Raw genomic sequence first — 20,811 nt, forward strand, 5'->3', positions numbered from 1 at the left:
TTACCAGGCTTATTGACTCGCGAAAGAATCTCGCCTTTTAATAAATCAAAACAACAAGTGACATACACAACTAATAATAATTATATCAGGATTAAGAGTATAAGTACACTAAATGGACTAGAGAAATTATTTTATAAAGTCAGTATAAAATACTCATCTCTACTTGATCCGTTCAATACATACAAAATGTACTAGCACAAGAAGTTGGAATTAAACCATTCCCATAATCAAGATAAATTATATTTAATCTTGTGCTACAATCATTCCGATGATTTGTCCAATTCCATCATTAGATTGTGAACATTAACTTTTATGTCTTACAAGAACCGATGATTTAATCTTCCGTGTATAAGCTAAACTCTATACACTAAATCATCTACTATGTAAGCAATGGACACACAAACCAACACATGATCTATTTAAAATGAAACTTTATTGAATTTAAACAAGTAAATAAATAATTGTTCATAAAGAATACTATAACAATACGCATGGCTTATAGTATATTCTAACAATCTCCCACTTAGACTAATAACCATGCGTCTACAATTTTGACACTCATTCATTCTACATGCTTATCAAAAGTCTTTTGTGGTAAGCTCTTAGTAAACGGATCTGCCAAGTTGTTCTCTGACGCAATCTTGGTGACCACTACATCCCCTCTCTGCACTATATCACGAATTAAATGATATTTACGCTCAATGTGCTTTACCCTCTTATGGCTTCGTGGCTCTTTTGAATTTGCAACCGCACCACTATTATCACAGTAAAGCGTAATTGGCGCTTGAATCGAAGGAACCACACCCAACTCTCTCAGGAAGTTACCGAGCCAAACTGCCTCTTTGGCTGCCTCAGAGGCTGCCACATATTCGGCTTCCATGGTGGAATCAGCAACACAAGTTTTCTTGATACTCCTCCAATTTATGGCTCCACCTCCAAGAGTAAACACATTACCTGAGGTAGACTTTCTAGAATATCTGTCTGATTGGATATCCGAATCATTATACCCAATAGGTACCAGGTTATCCGATTGGTATATCAACATGTAATCCCTAGTCCTTTTCAGGTACTTGATTATATGTTTAACCGCCGTCCAATGCTCTTTCCCAGGATTAGACTGAAATCTGCTAACAACATCAACGGCAAAGCAGATATCAGGCCTAGTGCATAACATAGCATACATGAGGCTCCCCACAGCTGATGTATAAGGGACCGCCTTCATCTTTTCTATCTCTTCATCAGTCTTAGGAGACTGATCTTTAGATAGAGAAATTCTATGTCTGAAAGGAAGGAATCCTTTCTTGGAATCATGCATGATAAACCTGGAGAGTATTGTATCAATATAAAGACCTTGGGACAAGCCTAATATCTTTTTCTTGCGATCTCGCAAGAGTTTGATCCCAAGGATATGAGCCGCTTCTCCCAAATCTTTCATATCAAAATGTGTGGACAACCACTGCTTAACTAAATTCAACATGCCCACATTATTTCCTATGAGCAGTATGTCATCTACATATAAGATCAAAAATGCCACTTTGTCCCCATCCCACTTTTTGTATACACAAGATTCGTTAAGACACTGATCAAAACCAAAAGTTTTAATCGCCTTATCAAAACAAGTGTTCCATGCCCTAGATGCCTGTTTTAGTCCATAAATGGACCTTTTAAGCTTACACAACATGTGCTCTTTGCCACTTTCCATAAAACCGTCTGGTTGCATCATATAGATGCACTCATCAAGACTTCCATTAAGAAAAGTTGTCTTGACATCCATTTGCCAAATCTCATAATCATAATGAGCAGCAATGGATAAGAGAATCCTTATAGACTTAAGCATGGCTACCGGCGAAAAGGTTTCCTCATAGTCAATCCCTTCTTTCTGAGTAAACCCTTTCGCTACAAGTCTTGCTTTAAAAGTTTGTACTTTTTCGTCTACACCTCTCTTTTTCTTATAGATCCATTTGCATCCAATGGGTTTAACCCCATCAGTTGGTTCTACAAGATCCCAAACCTGATTAGAGTACATAGACTCCATCTCTGATTTCATAGCAGCAACCCACTTATCGGCATCCTTATCATGTAGTGCTTGGTCGTAATTGACAGGTTCGGAGGTAGGCTCCTCAGGGATCCTATCATATGATTCTCCCAAGAGCGTGTAACGAATTGGCTGTCTTATTTCTCTCCCACTACGACTACGCACTACATCAGTTGCAACTACATCACGTTGATTTTGTGGTTGAACCACAACATCATCAGGAACCTGAGTCTCCATGCTATCCACAGGGATATCAACGACTTCTTCCTGTTGTGCAGTCTGCTCAACATGACTCCCACTACTTTGTGGTAGTATGACTGCGGGCACTTGTTCTTATGGTACATGAAGTCTATTGACATTTCTCCCACTACTAAAGTGCAATGGTATGTCAAAATCGACTTCCGGGGTTTGGATATGGTCGTTTTGATTTTCAGATGACTGAGTTTCCATTCCTTTGCTAAGTTCCTGTAAAACGAGTTTACTTCTAGGAACATAGTTCATCAAATAGTCCTCTTCTAGAAACTTGGCATTTGTGCTAACAATTACCTTTTTCTCTTTAGGACAATAGAATTAACCACCTTTCGTCCCTTTTGGATAACCTATAAACACGCATACATCCGTTCTTGCCTCCAATTTATCCGTTTTCCCCTTTAGCACATGTGCCGGACAACCCCAAACTCGAATATGCCGCAGACTAGGCTTGTGCCCAGTCCACAATTCTGTAGGGTCAAGGGTACTGACTTTGAAGGAACTAAGTTCAGAACATAATTCGCCGTTTCTAAGGCATGTCCCCAAAAAGACGAAGGCAAATTGGAATAACTCATCATTGATCTAACCATTTCCATAAGAGTCCTATTTCTTCTTTCAGCTACACCATTTTGTTGTGGAGTTCCAGGTGCAGATAATTGAGATGTAATTCCACATTCTGATAAATAACCAATGAAGTCCATAGAGAGGTACTCCCCACCACGATCAGATCGTAGTGTCTTGATATGTTTATTAAGTCGCTTTTCAGTCTCAGTCTTGAATTCTTTGAACTTTTCAAAACATTCAGACTTTTGACGCAACAAATAAATATATCCATATTTTGAGTAATCATCTGTGAAAGTCACAAAATACTCAAAACCACCTCTTGCTTGGACATTCATTGGACCACACAAATCAGAATGAATTAATTCTAATTTATCACTTGCCCAATTTCCTTTTGAGGGGAAATTTCGTTTTGTCATTTTCCCTTCGAAACAAGATTCACAAGTTGGTAGTGCCTCCACTTTCAATGAACTTAAAGGTCCATCCTTGACCAACCTAGAAATTCTGTTCAGATTTATATGACCCAAACGCAAGTGCCATAAATATGTTTCACTCAATTCAGAAGAACGTTTTCTCTTGCTTGGTAAATCAACATTATTCAGTTCTTTAGGTGGTAACGGTTTAGGAATAGAGTCAACAACAAAAAGACCATTAATCAATGTAGCTGAAGAGAGGTAACGCTTATTATGAGTAATAACACATTTATCAACGTCATGGCAATTAAAATCATAACCATCTCTCATAGCGCTAGAAACCGAAATTAAATTCCTTCTAACGGAAGGTACATATAATGTGTCTTTTAAAGCTAAAACTCTACCACTACCAAACGAAATACTAATATTTCCTAATGCTAAAGCTGGGGCTGCTGAACCGTCTGCTTAATAAACATTGATTTCTCCTTTACTTAGCCGCCGCGTTACCTGAAACCCCTGCAAATAAGTGCAGATATGATTAGTGGCTCCCGAATCTACACACCATGACATGGTAGAAACAGCCGCTAAAAATGTTTCAACGACAAGTAGATGTAAATCACCTGGTTTATTTTTCAGCTTGGCCAGATAAGTTGGACAATGCTTCTTATGATGCCCGGGCTGCTTGCAGTGATAACACTTGCCCTTAGCCTTTTTCACACCAGCAGTCGCGCCACCAACAGAGGGTTTTTTAGCCTTTTTCTTTTTCTTCCTGCCTCTCGGCTTAGAAGAAGAACCTGCCTCAAAATTCAATGCCACGGGAGGAGCTTGGGACTTGATAATAGTCTCTGCCGACTGCAGCTCATTCAACAATTTCGCAAGGGACAAATCCATTTTGTTCATGTTATAATTCAGGTAAAATTGCTGAAAACTGTCAGGCAAAGTCTGCAGGATCATTTCAACCTGCGTGTCCTTATCAATGTTAGCTCCAAGGACCTCCAGTTCATTCAGAAGACTCATCATCTTCAGAACATGGTCCCTGACCGATGAACCTTCAACCATTTTGGTATTCAGAAGGGCTTTCATGGCAGTCTGCTTAGCCGCACGATTCTGATCTCCGAACATTTCTTTGAGATTTTCCAGAATGTCATAAGCAGACTCCATCGACTGATGCTGATGTTGCAGAACATTCGACATGGATGCCAAAATGTAACACCGCGCCATCTCATCAGCCTTAATCCATTTCTAGTAAGCCTTCTGTTTATCATCTGTGGCATCATCTCCAGGTTTTTCTGGACACACCTCATCGAGCACAAATTTGTGCTCTTCAGCAATTAGAACAATATCCAAATTTCATTTCCAATCAACATAATTTGGACCCTCAAGTTTGTTTTGGGTAAGAATAGCAGTAAGGGGATTAAAAGCAGTCATTGTTAATCTGGGAGACATTAAATATTTAAATAGATCAAATCAGTTTGTATTATGAACATTAAAATTCAAAACACATTATATATATACAATCTATACACCTTGAACAACAAATTTCGATGGGAAAGAAGCTATTCTTGCAATATACATATATAATGACATATTTTCACTCCATAAACTTAAACATGTCATACTCAGATGGAGAGTAAACTGTTAATTTAAGCCAAGTGAATATCAACATTCAACATATATTAGTCCCATTGAACCAACATGCATACTTAGATGGAGAGTAAATACAAATAATGAATGACTAGTATAACATAGTGATTATTCATAATATTTTTATCCGATATGGAAGAAGACCTACTTCAACGTGTAAAAACATTATATCACTGATTTTTTAAGCCCGGGGACCAAGGGAATTGATCCCCACAATTATTGGAATTAAAAACAACTAAAAATAAAATTTCAGAATTTTAGAAAAACAGCAAAAACACCATCTAAACGACCCCGAACGCCCAAAAAACGACTTCAATCATTAATCCATGAGTATTGCTCACTGGGCCGTTTCGCATGGACCTGCCAAGTTTCAGGTCAATCGGAGTCCGTCAACTTTTTGACCTCCGATTTTCTGTCCTAATTCAGCAAAACGTATTTTTCCGTTTTACATGATAAAATTCAATTTTCAGATTATTCTAACTCAACATCACCAATATTAAAAGGATACATCAAGTTTTCAGAATAATCAACACAACCCATAACAGATAATCACACCAAAAAACAGTGCAGGTTTTCAGAAAAACGAACTTTGCATGTAATTCAAAACTTGCATATAGAACATGATATTAATCCTTATGGTTTATCCTAATTATTTAATTAGACATGAGTAAGCTCTGATACCAATTTTTGGAATATATACCACAGCGAAAGCAATAACAGAATCTTATTCACGTGTAATCTAAACAACTAGCATGTATGGAGATTTTAGGATTATCTCATGAAGCGTAAACACAACAAATCTAGGTCGTTCTCCAGTTCCTCAGTTGAAAACACACTAGCAGATTTCCACAGTCTTCTACTGTGTTACCCAAACAATAACCGAAAATAGAGAATTTTGGGTGGGCAAAATTCTAGTAGAAACCGCAGTCAGAATCATGTAAAAAAACATCCACCCTTTATATCCATATATATAGCTGCGTTTTTTAGGTCAAAACCGTTTTCAAAACCTGTTAGGTTTCCTTCTCCCACTAAGGGACGGTTTCCACGTTTTCTTTCCACTAAGTAACAGTTTCCACTATTTTCTATTATTTAGGCACAGTAGGGACCACAGAATTTAATTAACAAGGCTTCCTATTATGATATTAATTTCGAAATTCTGAAACTAATTTCCATCATAATAAATTACGAATTATTCCACTAAAAAATCGTAATTGCACTCCTTAGTTCAATTTCGAAATTCTTCCATAAAACCTTATTTAACTCCCCATGTTAAGATTCAGATACTAATCAATCAAATTAAATTACTGACTATTTAATTTATTGATTACTTCCTTTAGACTTACACTTAACTTATTTCATGTGTCGGATACAAAATCCACCGGCCGGGTTTACACATGAAAACTTATAAGCTTTCATAAAGGAGTATCATCAATCTCAAAATCGAGACATGGATTCCATCAACTAATTATTACTTCGCCAATGTATATCATTGTTATCCAATTTACCAGGCTTATTGACTCGCGAAAGAATCTCGCCTTTTAATAAATCAAAACAACAAGTGACATACACAGCTAATAATAATTATATCAGGATTAAGAGTATAAGTACATTAAATGGACTAGAGAAATTATTTTATAAAGTCAGTATAAAATACTCATCTCTACTTGATCCGTTCAATACATACAAAATGTACTAGCACAAGAAGTTGGAATTAAACCATTCCCATAATCAAGATAAATTATATTTAATCTTGTGCTACAATCATTCCGATGATTTGTCCAATTCCATCATTAGATTGTGAACATTAACTTTTATGTCTTACAAGAACCGATGATTTAATCTTCCGTGTATAAGCTAAACTCTATACACTAAATCATCTACTATGTAAGCAATGGACACACAAACCAACACATGATCTATTTAAAATGAAACTTTATTGAATTTAAACAAGTAAATAAATAATTGTTCATAAAGAATACTATAACAATACGCATGGCTTATAGTATATTCTAACAAATTCTGCAATAACTTATTTGTCCTGATGTTGGTTATTGTAGATGGGAAGAAGCCTTCTGTTGGGATTTGCCCTTGGTGGTGGCTTGGAATTGGCCATGGTTTGTTATTTTTTGCAAATTGTATTGTTCAACTTTATGGTTTTACACTTTTGTAGCATTCAGTTTTTTGGCTAACATGCTTATATCATTGATATTTTCTAGGGGTGCAGTGCTAGAATTGCAACGCCGAAGGCTGAGCTTGGTCTACCTGAACTTAAGCTTGGAATTATTCCTGGTTGTGGAGGTAATGATGTCTGGCTTTGTTGAATTGTTGTTGGTTAACTGAGTGCTTTCTGTTGCTTCCGTTATCCATTGACTTTCCTGATAAAGCCACACATATGCTCATAGGCACTCAGCGTCTTCCAAGGCTCGTTGGGACATCAAAGGCCATTGATATGTCGATGGTAAGCCATATTCTAACGATTTATTTTTCTATCAATTGGTGTTTCCGTCTCTTGCATGGGGAGATGGTTTCTGTTGATTAATTGATTAGTCCAATGCAGCGAGGTGCCTCGTGAATTGCATGGACTTCTCTCTATTAGATGAGAATTTCTTCAATTTAACGATCACAGTCTGCGTTAAGTGACCAAATAATAAATACAATATCAACGGATTGATGCTGACGTAGTTCTGTTGAAACTGGCAAAAGAGATACTCCATTCTTACAGAGCTTTTTCTTGTAACATTTATTTAATGTTTGAACTGATTAAGTTGTTTGGCGGGGTTAACAGATTATCTAAACGCGCAAAGCTTGGGTCTTTTCCATTTTCCCCTTTCCACCTATCTTTTTGTTAAACACTGGTAATTACCATGTGACAGTCATCCAAGATCATTACTTCTGAAGAAGGGAAGGAGTTGGGACTTATCAATGATGTGGTATCTTTCAAAGACCTCTTAACAGTTTCTCGTCTCTGGGCATTAGATATTGCAGAAGGACGGCAAGCCCGTCTTAATACACTTCAAAGGACAGATAAAATTGAACCTATACGCGAGTCATCTGCTATCCTGGAAACTGCTAGGCAAAAGGTTTTGAAGACATCTCCAAGTATGCCTCATTATAAAGCCTGCCTCGATGTGATAGAAGAGGGCATCATTTCTGGAGGTTATGCTGGAGTTTTGAAGGTGAAGCTTATATAAAGCATTCCATAAAGTTCTGTACCTCTCATGCAAAAACTTTTAGTAAAAAGATGCAAGTGCAGATTTATGTATTTGCTACATGAGATCTTGTATTTTCTATCTCTACTATTTTTTTGTAGTTATTTTGATTGTCTTTCGAACATTTATCGTGAGATTCTCCAATCTGGTTAATTTTGTCAGTTGTCGAGTTAATGGGTTGCTGCTATTCAAACCAAGTTACGAGTTTTAAGCTTGAAGGTCCTTCAATGGTGGATTTAAATTTTTGTACAATAAATCACTGAAAACCAACATCAAAGGTACAATCTACACATCAAAGAATAATAGCTAACGAATTTCAATAGTAAAACACTATAAAAAAATCAAAACTAGCATTTTGAACTAAGCGAAAGGGAAGTCCTATACATAGTACATAAAGTGAAATCTATTTAGTATCTAAATTCATTCCATTAATTTCTACAGAGAGTAACTATTTTGATAATTTCATTGTATTTAGAGGCTGCATTGGAGGTTTAGTGTATATGCATTGTCCAAAAGTGCACTGACTTCCTGCAGATATTTACATTTGTTCGACTTCTTAAAAATATTATATAACCATGCAAGTCTTGATTATGCATCCCACAAATGTCGTTAGGATCTCAATGTTATTAAATTTGGTACATTGCCCATCTAAGAACTGTTTCAAAATGCTGTATTGCCTGGTCATCCTTTGAAAAAATTGGAACTTCTACTATGTACAGGTACCAGGCATTACTGACTGTCAGCTTAAACACCGGAAGATAGAGAAGGTTGCTGTTGTTGGTGGTGGTTTAATGGGCTCTGGTATTTCCACAGCTCTTATACTCAGTTCTATACAAGTCATTCTCAAAGAAATCAACTATGACTGTCTGCAAAAGTCACTTAAATCAATAGAAGGTATGTTTCCCGCTTTCTGAATGTCATTTTCAAATTACGGAGATATAAATTTAGAAATTTACACTCTTTGATAGGCAAACTGAAAAGCTTTTCTGTTAATAAATTGAAGTGAAAAATGTAAGCAAGTATAGAAAATGGGAACAGAATAAGCAGTACATATTGTTAGAAGTTCATTCACAAGGCGGGACATGATGGAAAACTAGAAGGCAGTGTCATGAATTTTTCCTTTGTCCAATCCCTAGAAGGGTGGTGAACAGTCAAAATTATATATACATAAGTTGCATGGTAATAGTGAAACTAGATTAGTAGGGTTTATGAGGCACAAAGACCAAATACACAATAAAGATTAGTAGGGGTTTATGAAACTAGATTAGTAGTGTATTGGTACCTGAAATTGAATAAATGTTTACTCTAGTGTCTATATCTTCGACTATGACTGTTCAGAGTATCAGAATAAAGATTTGAGGCTCTCGAGATTATAGCAGCGTGAATCTCATTGTACATTATCAATATTTTGAAAGCCTTAGATTGGATATAGGGGAGTAGCAACCACTAACTTCGGATTTCAATCAGGACTTGGTCAAGTCGAGAATACATTTCCATTTGTTTTGTTTGCTCCTTTATCCTGAAGCATCTTAGGGGTATTGAAGCAGAAGCTTTAATATATTTTTTACTGCTCTCTTCTATGTTTCTCCTTTGTATATGATAGAAGGAACATGTTAGTGACCTAATAGGAAAAAACGGAGAAACAATATCAAATATTACACAACTTACATTGTAGAGCATTCTGAATGGAGTATAAGAGAACACATGAATGTTGTAAAGATATCTTTTATTCACTGCACAGTTTTGTTGAATGGTCAAAGAGGAAAATAGTTTGTGCTTCTAAATTGTCTTTTGATATGCTATTCAAATACAGCTGTCAGATTAAGTCCTTGAGTTCATCTGCAAAGCACATTTGATTCCTTATGTTTATGCTGAATTTCCTTACTTATCTACTTTTGCAGCCCTGCTCATGTGATGCCGCTCTTGGAAATTGTACAAACGTCTAAACAAGTAATACTAGACGTTCTTAAATTTGCTAAGATCATCGAAAAGGTTCCTATAGTGGTTAAAAACTGCACTGGTTTTGCTGTCAACCGGACATTTTTCCCATACATGCAAGGAGCTGACATGTTGGCAAATCTGGGGGTTGATGTTTTCAGAGTCGATCGAGTAAGCACTGAATTTGGCATGCGAATTGGACCTTTTCAGTAATATCCTCTCTCCTGATTCTGTTTCTTATGTGTTCGCTTAAAAATTATTGATCTATGTTCTCTAATATTCTTTTGTAAGAAACTTAAAGTTTTAGAAATGTTAAATTAGTCTTGGGATTCTGTGAAATGAGTGTTTGCTTAAAGGATGTATGAAGCGGTAATGACACATCCGGTGGTTTTACAGAATATTTGCATTTGAAATATGATACATTATAATTGCTTGTTGTAATTCTGCAGGCTTTTTGACTTGTCTGGATATAATGTATATCTGGCAGTAGTCAAGGGGTTTGCTGCAGCATTTCCAGATCGCACTTTCCAGTCTCCATTACTTCAGCTTATGATGGAAAATGGCCATACAGGTATAGAGGATATAATATGTCTTGCGTATAAATTATTATTGTTTCGTAATAGTGCAAACAAGGAATTCATCAAATAGTTTAGATGAACAAGAATCAAAATTGCTATAGTTTTACTCGTGATAATAAATTTTAGTCATATTGTGAGGAAAATTTTTTGTTAGCAGTCTTTTTTTTTTCTGTGGATGTATTCCAATGACCTACCTATTGGCTATTGATTTGGAAAAACTAATTTTAAAAATGCAGGCAAGAAGGACGGAAGAGGCTACTACTTATACAAGAAGGGAAAGAATCCTGAACTCAATCCATCCGTGCCGAAAGTAGTTGAAGAGTGCAGGAGACTTGTGAGCATTATACCTGGGATGTTAAAATAGTTGGCAGAAATGTTTGTCCCACATCGGTGGGAAATGAATAGTTGGGGGGGATTTTCCCCCTATAAAAGAAGGCTTAATGTTTAGGATTGAAACACACCTCTCATTTGTCTTCTCATCTGTTTAAGGCATTTGTATCTTCTCTCTTTAGTATTATTTCGCTTGTATTTTTGGAGTGAAATAAAATATTGGTTGTGTCCGAGGAGTAAGCAAAATTAGCCGAACCTCGTAAATTCTGGTGTTCCTTTTATTGTTGCTTTATTGTCTTATTTATTATTTGGTGGCTGTCATAATTTTTGGTATAGTAGTTGTGACTTATTCACACTATATACATTTGACTTCCGCAACAATTGGTATCAGAGCCAAGGTACTGTCTAAGTATGCTCTGTGGTTGCAGCATAGTCTGATCTTCCACATCAGAAAAGATTTATCTTGGTAACTGAGTCAAGGTTCTGTCTGAGTATGCTCTGTGGTTGCAGCTTAGTCTGATCTTCTACATCAGAAAGGAATAATCTTGATTTGTGTCGTCAGCTATTAAATAATATTTGTGTCAAAGATGGAAGACAATAAACAAGAAGAATCTACATCAAGTGTCAACAATACGTCATCATTGGCATCTTCGCTTATGACAAGAATTGTGTCAAATGCGAAATTTGCGGTCGAAATATTTGACGGGTCCGGGCATTTTGGGATGTGGCAAGGCGAGGTTCTAGATGTCCTTTTTCAACAAGGGCTAGATCTGGCCATTGAAGAAAAGAAACCAGATGTTATTGGAGAAGAAGATTGGAGAATTATCAACCGTGTTGCTTGCGGTACCATTCGATCCTACCTTGCTAGAGAGCAGAAATATCCATACACAAAGGAAACTTCTGCAAGTAAATTATGGAAAGCATTGGAGGATAAATTTTTGAAGAAAAACAGTCAAAATAAATTGTACATGAAGAAGAGACTGTTTCACTTCACCTATGTTCCTGGTACCACGATGAATGAACATATCACCAGTTTCAATAAGTTGGTCACAGATTTGCAAAATATGGATACAACTTATGATGATGGTGACTTGGCCTTATTGTTGTTGGCGTCACTTCCTGATGAGTACGAGCACCTTGAAACTACTCTACTCCATGAAAATGACGAAATTTCTCTCAGAGAAGTTTGTTCGGCTTTGTACAGCTATGAACAAAGAAAGCGAGAAAAACAGAAGGGCGGAGAAGGAGAAGCACTGTTTGTGAGGGGTCGTCCTCAAAATCAAACAAGGACAAAGAAGGGAAGATCCAAGTCAAGATCCAGACCCAGCAAAGATGAATGTGCCTTTTGTCGAGAAAAAGGGCACTGGAAGAAAGACTGTCCGAAGTTGAAGAATAAGGCCAAACATAACAATGGAAAGGCTATTATGGATTCAAATGTAGCTGATTGTGATGATTCAGACTTCTCATTAGTTACAACAGAGTCATCAACATCATCAGACATATGGTTGATGGACTCGGCTTGTAGCTATCATATGTGTCCCAACAGGGACTGGTTCGTGGAATTTCAAGAAGGAGAATATGGAGTCTTCCACACAGCGGATAACAGTCCTCTTACCTCATATGGCATTGGTTCAATACGATTAAGGAACCATGATGGAATGATCAGAACATTGATAGATGTTCGATATGTACCGGATTTGAAGAAGAATCTCATCTCTGTGGGAGCCCTAGAATCAAAAGGGTTCAAAATCATTGCAGAAAATGGAGTGATGAGAGTATGCTCCGGTGCACTAGTAGTAATGAAGGCTAATCGGAAGAATAATAATATGTACCGCTATCGTGGCAGTACAGTTATTGGGACAACGACAGTGACATCCAGTGATGACAAAGAAGCCAGAAGCAACCAAGTTATGGCACATGCGCTTGGGACATGCTGGAGGAAAATCCTTGAAAACTCTATCAGATCAAGGATTGTTAAAAGGAGTAAAGGCTTGCAACTTGGAGTTTTGTGAGCATTGTGTTAAAGGGAAACAGACAAGGGTTAAATTTGGTACAACGATCCATAATACTAAAGGCATTTTGGATTATGTACACTCAGATGTTTGGGGTCCTTCCAAAACACCTTCATTGGGTGGGAAGCACTATTTTGTAACCTTTGTTGATGATTTTTCCCGAAGAGTATGGGTGTATACAATGAAGAGCAAAGATGAAGTGTTGGGAATTTTTCTCAAATGGAAGACGATGGTGGAGAATCAAACAGGCAAGAGGATCAAGTGTATCCGCACAGACAATGGAGGTGAATACAAAAATGATCATTTCAATAAGGTCTGTGAAAATGATGGCATCGTCCGACACTTCACTGTTAGACATACACCACAACAAAATGGAGTGGCAGAACGTATGAACCGGACCTTGCTGGAGAAGGTACGGTGTATGTTGTCCAATGCTGGCTTGGGCAAAGAATTTTGGGCTGAGGCAATTACATATGCATGCCACCTCATTAATCGTCTACCATCTGCTGCTATTGATGGCAAGACACCATTTGAAAAATGGTATGGAAAACCTGTTGTAGATTATAACTCTTTGCACGTGTTTGGCTCAACTGCATATTATCATGTGACGGAGTCAAAATTGGATCCAAGGGCAAAGAAGGCTATTTTTATGGGAATTACTTCTGGAGTCAAAGGATATCGCTTATGGTGTCCTATGACAAATAAAGTAATATTCAGTAGGGATGTTACCTTTGATGAATCTGCTATGGTAAATAAGGTAACAGAAGATACCAAACAAAATAAAGGTGCTTCTAAGCAGGTGGAGTTTGAGGGAAAATTTATTTTTCCTACACAAGAAGCAGAGGAGGAAACAAATGAAGATTACCCTCTAGAAGGAGAGCCAGTAGAGGAGATTCCAACTCAGGAACCTCAACAACAACTTGAATCAATAGCAACCAGCAGGCCAAAAAGAACAATAACGAAACATGTTCGTCTCATAGAGACAGTTGCTTGTGCAACCTCAATTGTAGCTGATGATGTTCCTACCACTTATAAAGATGTTGTCCAAAGTTCAGAAGAAGATAAGTGGAGGATTGCCATGAATGATGAAATACAGTCCCTTCATCAGAATCATACATGGAGATTGGCCAATCTCCCGAAGGGAAAGAAAGCAATTGGGTGCAAATGGATATTTGCAAAGAAAGAAGGATTTCCTAACCAAGTAAATGTTCGCTACAAAGCAAGATTGGTGGCCAAAGGATATGCTCAAAAGGAGGGAATTGATTACAATGAAGTGTTTTCTCCAGTTGTAAAACATTCCTACATTAGAATTATGTTGGCTTTGGTAGCACAATTGGATTTGGAACTAGTTCAGATGGATGTAAAAACTGCGTTTTTACATGGAAACTTGGAGGAGGAAATCTACATGACTCAGCCAGAAGGATTCAAAGTTGCTGGAAAAGAAAATATGGTGTGCAAACTTGAAAAATCGTTGTACGGATTGAAACAATATTCTAGACAATGGTACAAGCAATTTGACGAGTTTATGTTGCGGCAAGGGTACAAGAGAAGCAAATACGATCATTGTGTGTATTTGCACAAGCTTAAAGATGGTTCCTTTGTATATTTTCTCCTATATGTTGATAGCTTCCAAGAATTCGGAAGAAATTGATAAGTTGAAGATTCAACTGAAGAAGGAGTTCGAGATGAAGGATTTGGGTGAGGCAAAGAAAATTCTTGGCATGGAGATAATTAGAGATAGGCGTTCAAAGAAACTCTGTTTATCTCAAAAGGAATATTTGAAGAGAGTACTTCAACGTTTTGGCATAGATGACAAGACTAAGCCAGTTAGTACTCCATTTGCTTCCCATTTTAAGCTAAGTACTACTATGTCGCCAATGGATGAAGCTGAACGAGAGTATATGTCAAAGGTACCATACGCAAATGTTGTTGGTAGCTTGATGTATGCAATGGTTTGCACAAGGCCTGACATTTCACAAGCTGTTGGAATTATTAGCAGATATATGCACAATCCAGGGAAGGAGCATTGGCAAGCTGTGAAGTGGATTCTACGGTATATTCATAATACTATAGATGTTGGGTTAGTTTTTGAGCAGGAAGACAATCAGTCTGTAGTTGGATATTGTGACTCAGATTTTGCGGGTGATATGGACAAACGAAGATCAACTACTCGTTATGTGTTTACTTTTGCAAAGGCACCAGTTAGTTGGAAGTCTACTTTGCAGTCAACAGTTGTTTTGTCTACAACAGAGGCAGAGTACATGGCTATTACAGAGGCTGTGAAAGAGGCAATTTGGCTTCAAGGATTGCTAAAGGAGCTTGGTGTTGAACAAAAAGGTATCACAATTTTTTGTGATAGTCAAAGTGCTATTCAATTAGCGAAGAACCAAGTTTATCATACAAGGACGAAGCACATTGATGTTCGGTATCATTTCGTACGAGAAATCATAGAAGAAGGTGGAGTCACGGTGAAGAAAATTCATACTACGGAGAACTCTGCTGATATGCTGACAAAGGTGGTGACTGCAGTCAAGTTTCAACATTGTTTGGATTTGATCAACATTGTTGAAAACTGAAGATTGAAGATGAAGACACAATCAAAATTTGTTATTGAGAGAAAATTGAAGATGTGGAATTTTTGCCAAGGTGGAGATTTGTTAAAATAGTTGGCAGAAATGTTTGTCCCACATTGGTGGGAAATGAATAGTTGGGGGGGATTTTCCCCTATAAAAGAAGGCTTAATGTTTAGGATTGAAACACACCTCTCATTTGCCTTCTCATCTGTTTAAGGCATTTGTATCTTCTCTCTTTAGTATTATTTCACTTGTATTTTTGGAGTGAAATAAAATATTGGTTGTGTCCGAGGAGTAGGCAAAATTAGCCGAACCTCATAAATTCTGGTGTTCCCTTTATTGTTGCTTTATTGTCTTATTTATTATTTGGTGGCTGTCATAATTTTTGGTATAGTAGTTGTGACTTATTCACACTATATACATTTGACTTCCGCAACAGGGGAGACGTAAAATGTTTCTTATGTTTTTTTGTTCCAGTAATAATTTTTCTTCGTGGCCTCATGGCATATCGTTATGTGGAACTTTCTGTAATTTTGATATGTTATTCATTCTTGAATTTCATGAGGCATTTTGACAGGGCAATTAATTATCTATATAGTAATATTTTTGCCTGCCTTATTTCACTGAGCATGCCGACATGTTTGGTGAATTATAATTTGGCAGCCAATATCTGTGACGGACCAAGAAATAGTGGAAATGCTCTTCTTTCCTGTGGTTAATGAGGGGTGCCGAGTTATTCAGGAAGGAGTTGTTCTGAGAGCATCAGACCTTGATATTGCTTCGGTCCACGGGATGAAATTCCCTTCAGAGAGGTATGATTGTATTAGCTCTTCATAATGTGTTGTCGTCAAGTCCTTCCTTATTCTCAGAACGATTCGAAGTAGGACTCATGTCGGAGGAGCTTTAAGCGTGAGTTGACACTCATGCACCAACATTTTGAATGATGAGGTTCAGCATGAAGAGAGTAACCTACTGTCTCCTGTAGATAAGAGTAGATCCTACTATCATCTTACCTCTTTTGAAGAACGTTACTGATTAGTTACTCGTACCAGGTCTAGCAACCCAGCTTGTCTAATTGCTACCTTATAAAGTAAGACATGGCGTTCATTGTGGTCGATTTGTGAGATTAGATGGTAATTATTTCTCAGGATGCTACTGGTCTAAATTAAATTTGTGTGCTGCCTTTGATTGCTCAGCACCCAATCTGGAGATTGGGCTTTTGTTAGAACCGTCAAAATGTGCTGATCCAGCCCAACCCACGAGGGCTATAGATTTTGTCATCCAACCCATCATTTGAAAGGGTTTCAGAAGGGAGATTTGCAAAAATAGGATCATTTCAGGATGCTATTAACTTTTATCTCTGTTTAAGTAATTTTTACAAGAGTAGGTTGGCGACTTTTATCTCTGTTTAAGTAATTTTTACAAGAGTAGGTTGGCGGGGCATAACTCAAGTTCCCGGGCCTAATTTGTTCAAAGTTATGCTAGTGGGCATAACTTTTAACATGCACGAGTGTATAACTTTGAACAAGTTATGCCCCGCCCCGACAAAGTTGTGTCACTTGGTCTTATATCTATAGAACTCTTAAAAATGGAGACAAAAGTTACATATCATCCCTTAAAAGGGACACCATCTGCAAATTCGTGTTTTTGAAATGCTAGCTCAACCCAGCCCTATGCAAACTGTGGCCTAGCCCATGGGCTGCTCTCCTAAAGTAATAAGTACTCTTATTTACCATCAAAAATTTGATGCATGTTCTTCCAAAGATTGACATTCTCTTGAAGGATGATTAAAAGGTCATATTAGTTAAATACATTCGTGTGCTTACTTATTCTCGGGCTTGAATCAAAGTAGAATTCATGTCGGAGGAGTTTTGGGCGTGAGTTAACCCTCATGCAACAGCAAGGGCCCGCCACTCCTGTATCTGATAACTCAAACTTATAAGTATAGTATTAGCTTCTACTTTGCGTTTGCAGGGGTGGTATCATGTATTGGGAAGATTCAATTGGAGCAGAATACATATATAAACGTCTGAAAAGTTGGTCAGAAGCATATGGTAACTTTTTCAAGCCATCACTATTCTTGGAAGAAAGGGCTACCAAAGGCATACCATTGGTATGTGCACTATATATTACAACTACTCCTGCATCTTTAGAAAATTTGAGTAAAATCCTTTTTTTTTACTTTCTCTTTTTTGTTTTATTTTTTGTCAAGTATGTGACTAGCCCTTTTTCTCTATTATTTGGCATCTTGAATGTTTAGAATAGTTACACTGCTTATATTATTTATATTTCAATCAAATGCAGGGAGATCACCCATAGGGATAGAGAGAGATATCTTGAAAGCAGCAGCATTGGTGTTTAGTTTATCGTATTTCTTATAACTAGTTTTAGGATACGCGCATTGCGCATGTACCCTATATTAATGAATAATAATTTTTTTTTTTTTTGAAAAAAGTATAAATTCTTAAGAATAACGAATGTTATTCCTATTCAGTTAAGTGTATAATAATCTTTTGTATCTTTCCGGTATAATTAATTATTTTGTCATGAAATCAGAAACTCATAGTTGTTGATGGTCTTTGTTGCTTAATTGGAATAAAGAATGGTGTTTCAGACTTCCATTTTGTGTGAGACAATTAGGAGAATGTTGTACCCGTAATTTTTATGATTTTTCGGCAAGAAGGAAATTCTTTGCTTTGGCTGAAGGAATTATCATTTTTAAAAATTCAGAAATTTAATAATTAATTATTTTGAAATCCAAACAACATAACCAATTGTTTAACTGTTTAAATTGTCATCTCCTTTCATTTTCTAGAAAATCCAGCCAATTTGTTTTAGGAAGATTGCTCATGTTTGCTAAAATTTCATCCTCCGTTTATCTAGAAAAGTAGTACTCTCCTATTATTTCCCTATCTTACGAAACTTTAGGAATTAACAAATACTTTTCAAGTAAAAGGAGATTTAAATATATAACAATGCTCTCTTTATATTGGAAACAATTGTCAAAAAGTGCACAAGAATAATATTTGAAAATCTAAAATAATGAAATATATTTGAACTTTTACTAGCAGAACATACATAGATTCTTTACCTCAAAACTAATGGTGTCCGGCACTTCATCCTCCCTTGGAGGATTAAAATAGGACGCATGAAGAATGATACCGAAGACATGTGAAACTGAATTAGATGCAACAAATCTTGATTATAGATCCAAAAAAACACTCAAACAAAAAGCAACCGAATGAAGATAAATTTATATAAATACAGTAAAAATTGCACGGGACGCTCTATTTGGCCACCCCCTTTTAACTTATATCCGTTTTTTTCTGTTTGCATTCGTACCCATTTTTTTGTTAAAAGCGTTTTAAAAAGACAATTTCGTCTTTCTTTAATAAAAGACTATTGACAAACTGCATGACAAAAACTTAAGCATGTTTAGACTGAAGTTTTAGCAAATAAACTAAAAAACTTCAATTTGTTTAGACTGAAGTTTCGGATAAAACTCAGGACAAAACTGTAGACTGTGTCACAAAACTTCAGCATGTTTTGGTATGAAGTTTTAGCAAATGAACTAAATAACTTCATCGTGCATTAGCAAAATCTCTTTAGAAAATTACATATTGCAAGACAAAAACTTAAGCATGTTTAGTCTGAAGTTTTAGCAAATGAACTAAAAACTTCAGCATATTTTGTCTGAAGTTTTAGCAAATGAACCAAATAATTTCAGCATATTTTGTCTGAAATTTTAGCAAATGAACTAAAAAACTTAAGCATGTTTAGTCTGAAGTTTTAGCAAATGAACTAAAAACTTAAGCATGTTTAGTCTGAAGTTTTAGCAAACAAACTAAAAAACTTAAGCATGTTTAGACTGATGTTTCGGATATAACTCATGACAAAACTGTAGATTGCGGGATATATAACTTCAGCAAGCATTAGTATGAAGTTTTAGCTTCAATGTGAAACAACTTAATGCTATATTAGCATGAAGTTTTAGCTTTAACGTGAAACAACTTCATGCAAGGGTGATTCTGAAGATGAATCTGGATATGTTTCTAATTTTTTGATAAAGCTGCTGAGGGGAGAGGAGGAGATTTTTTTTTTCATGAATGAGGTTGCAGATCACGCGATTAATGCATGATGCAAGTTTTATATCTTTTGTCAGGGGTTTAATTGTCATATTATTACGGATTTTTTGTCAGTTGGCTACCAAATCAATAATTTTTAAAAATATGGTACAGGTTAAAAAGTGGCACAGATATAAGGTACGGCTGCAAATCCCCCTATAAATATACCGTAAAAGAATAGAACTGAGGGAGAAAAAAAATGTCCAAAAGAAAATTTTAATAATGGAAGTCCTTTGATAAAAGAAAAGGAAAAGGGCCTAAACTACCCCTATTGTTTGATAAATGGTTTATTTATTACCTCCGTCCATCTATTAGTCAAAAAAGAGACTTTTTCCTTCCTATGCCATATATGAAACCTTATTACTAAAAATGTGCATAGTTTCATATTTACCCGCCATGTTCACAGTTATTCTACAAAATATATACCATTCATTAAATACCAATTATGAATGGTATATATTTAAGGTTCTTCTTGAAACTGTGTTCTCACCGGCGCTTCTCCTTTTAAAGCTGCTTCCCTTGAAGTTTGGGAAGATGATGTCCCTGAATAAAAGAATATTGTTTCTGGGAATCCAATTGCAGACCGATGCAGATGCTTAAATCTCTTCTCCTTGAAATCATATCCTACAACCTACACAGTAGTTGAACAAGTTTATTAAGACCTTGCCACTCCTTTCCTTGCACAGGAACTCACTTAGCATCTCCATTAAAAGTACAAATCGAGAGACGGATAAGCAAAAAATTAAAGAATTGCTGATCATTGCCAATTATTAGGAGCTGATTCCTTCCTAATTAGGCGCGCTACAAATCTGGAACTAAATATTCTTCCAGATATTCCTATTTAGGCACGCTACAATTATGGAAGTAAATATTCTTCCAGATATTTTCACCATTGACAGCCATTAAAAAGCTTGAAGCTTTGAATTCAAATTTGGGTTTTCAAAAATCATTATTTGTTTGGATTGAGTATTGTTGAAAATAATCGGGAATATGGTTTGGAGTTTATATCTCAATTTTGAGGGGTTTTGGTGAAGATTAGACTTGGTTTTGACTGAATTTCAGATTGAAACTCGAAGAAGAAGAAGAAGAAGAAGAAGAAGAAGAAGAAGAAGAAGAAGAAGAAGAAGAAGAAGAAGAAGAAGAAG

At 36.4% G+C, this 20,811-nt stretch overlaps 1 pseudogene; it reads left to right on the plus strand.

The window, feature by feature from the left end:
- The window catches only part of LOC107805198 (peroxisomal fatty acid beta-oxidation multifunctional protein AIM1-like), a 42,334-nt pseudogene extending 24,430 nt beyond the window's left edge, over window positions 1-17,904 (plus strand).
- Window positions 17,905-20,811: the final 2,907 nt, after the last annotated feature.

Source organism: Nicotiana tabacum, chromosome 1, assembly GCF_000715075.1.
Source record: "Nicotiana tabacum cultivar K326 chromosome 1, ASM71507v2, whole genome shotgun sequence".
Classification (NCBI taxonomy): Eukaryota; Viridiplantae; Streptophyta; class Magnoliopsida; order Solanales; family Solanaceae; genus Nicotiana; species Nicotiana tabacum.